General features: G+C 36.7%; 1 long non-coding RNA gene across 1 annotated transcript; it reads right to left on the bottom strand.

Moving 5' to 3' along the window:
* Positions 1 to 752: 752 nt before the first annotated feature.
* LOC129893744 (uncharacterized) lies at positions 753 to 1630 on the bottom strand. Its single transcript, XR_008767577.1, has 3 exons — positions 1536 to 1630; positions 1361 to 1442; positions 753 to 793 (listed from the first exon to the last, which is right to left on the bottom strand). It is a non-coding gene; the product is annotated as an uncharacterized LOC129893744 (long non-coding RNA).
* Positions 1631 to 2571: the final 941 nt, after the last annotated feature.

Below are 2571 nucleotides of genomic sequence, written 5' to 3'. Positions count from 1 at the left end.
ATGAGACTATCAATGAAAGATAATATTAAGAGAACGTAGAATAAGGTCACAATCTTATAAGGCGTCAAATCGTATACATATGCACATATGACCAATTTTCAAGACTCGTAGAATAATCGGAATGAGCTATGATTCAAAATCAAGATAAGAGTCATGTCAAGTACCTTTCAAAAATTTCCATGGATTATATCAACATAAAACTTTTGGAATCATATACACGTATTTAAGCACGAGAAAAATATCTTTTGGAAACTCAAGAAAATTGACCATCCTAGTGGCTCTACGAATAGGACTTCCTTGAAATTGTACAAAAGGACATATACTTGTTTCATAAAAATCATGCCAAAAGAAAGTGTAGCTCTATATACTTATGTCAAAACATGCCAATAGAAAGAAGAGTAAACATTACATACATGAAGCCGTTCTTATCTTAGACATCATAGACATATTCTCATCCTCGACATCATCAATGTCGTTGTAAAACATATCCATCGTCATTGTCATAAAAGCTTGTAATACTGTAAACCTTTGTTTTGGGAAACTATAGACATTTTGGAAAACATTGACGGGTTATAAAAAAAAGTAGTCATTTCCTTGGGACCATTGACACCTAGCTTTTGAAAACAAAGAATATATGGAAGCACTTATGAAACCATAACATCGGAATCATGCCTTGAAAAAGAAGGGTAAGCCTTACATACTTATGCCAAAGACATGCCAAAAGAAGGAACGATTAGCTTTACATACCTGTACTGCGCTTTACTAGCTTTTCTTATTCTTCCAACTTGTTAGTCTACATTCAAGAGAGTTGACATAGTCATTAGATTCATCACCATATACTCGTCTTAATCCTTCAAACAAATTAACTTCTAATCTGCCGAAATTTCGGCAATATTTCCCCTATAAATACACCATCCCCGAGATCTCAACTCGGCCACCATTTCAACAATCATATCAACAACAACAACCAGCAGTATATATACAATCAAATCACCTCAACTTTACACAACACAAGCTCCAAACAACTAGCATAAAACTACGATACCAAAATAGAGTTTTTAACCTTTATTTCATAAAATCTTTAACCATACCAAACGGGGGGTCGTGTGGCTTCAACTAGCAGCAACCACACCCTTTTTAAAATACTTTAAAGCCCTGCAACATACAATCCAACCAGCTGCACCCGCAGCGCCTCAACGACCATACACTACGCGACTTCGATTTAGCTACTACGACTTTAATTTAGTAGTTTCCAGCATCATGCCCCCTTATACATTTTCTCTGCTTCCAGCCATATTTAGGACACGTAATACACCTCATAACAACATCATAAACTCCAATTTTAAAGGAGAGACCTTACCTTTACCGAAACTCTCCAAAACTTGCCTCGGAAGCTCTCCTAGCGCGGCTAAAACTTTGGGGCTGTTCGGTGACGTTTTGGGCTGCTCCAAACCATAAAATTTCATTACCAATACCTTCATAACACCTTGGTACACCCTAGATAATTAATTCACGAAGCAAAATCGGAGACTTACCTTTTTTTTCCTTGGCCGAACCTATTCTTTCTCTAGCTTCAAGTTTCTTCTCTTCCTTTCTCTCTAGAACTCTCTTGAATCCTCTTGTTGATAAAGAAAACTTAATGGATAAATATGACTTAAAAGTCATCAACATATATGTCACGACCCAAGCCTAGGGCCTAGACGTGACATGGCGAATGAGGAACCTGAAAGTACCTCAAACAAGCCTCTTAGCATTCTTTTAGCCTTTCATAGGTAATGATGATAAATAGACAAGCGGAAATCATAATAATAAATCTTCAACTTACATATGTCCAACAATACCTCTAACTATTAGATTTAATGGGGCTAAGACAAGTTCCTAGCTCACCCTCAATCATAATAGAAGAAATGCCATAATAAAATATCTTAACATATCATAAGCTAGAAAGACAAAGGAGTATTGTTCCCGGAACATGGGAACTCACCAAAAGTAGTCTTCAATGGAATATCAACTAGCCACGTGGAGGAGAACAAGGAGGAGCACCGATCCCTACATGGTGATATCATGTAGGCAAAAGAGTATGCGTTAGTACTTTGAATGTACTAAGTATGTAAGGATGCATGAACATTGAGAAAATATTATAACATTTATGTAATATGGAACATAATATAATACATGCATAATAAATCATATGGATATCCTTTAAAACATTCATTTTGTGGGAAGCTAACCATAACCGACATTTAAGACCATGCGAGCTATTACATGGAATCCAACATAACCCCCTACGTTGGCCGGGGAGACTACTTGCCAGGTAGAACTCCGTCAACTTCATTCATTTCTTTAACTTTAACTTTAAGGGCTATTTATGGATCCATTAGCCTAAGCCTACAAGGGCTCCTATGTTGGCACATAGTTAATGAGACAAGGGGTTGCTACTAGGATTCCCTTATCGAATCCCACCTCAATGCCTCATTCGGTGCTAAGTCAATCCCACGGAATAGTTTAATACTTCAAAATATTCATAGTATATAACTTGAGAATTCAAACATCATATTCGGTAGAATAGCT

Source organism: Solanum dulcamara, chromosome 7 (genome assembly GCF_947179165.1).
Source record: "Solanum dulcamara chromosome 7, daSolDulc1.2, whole genome shotgun sequence".
Taxonomy (NCBI): Eukaryota; Viridiplantae; Streptophyta; class Magnoliopsida; order Solanales; family Solanaceae; genus Solanum; species Solanum dulcamara.
The sequence above is the reverse complement of the archived record's forward strand: the minus strand, read 5'-3'. Positions and strand labels throughout refer to the sequence as shown.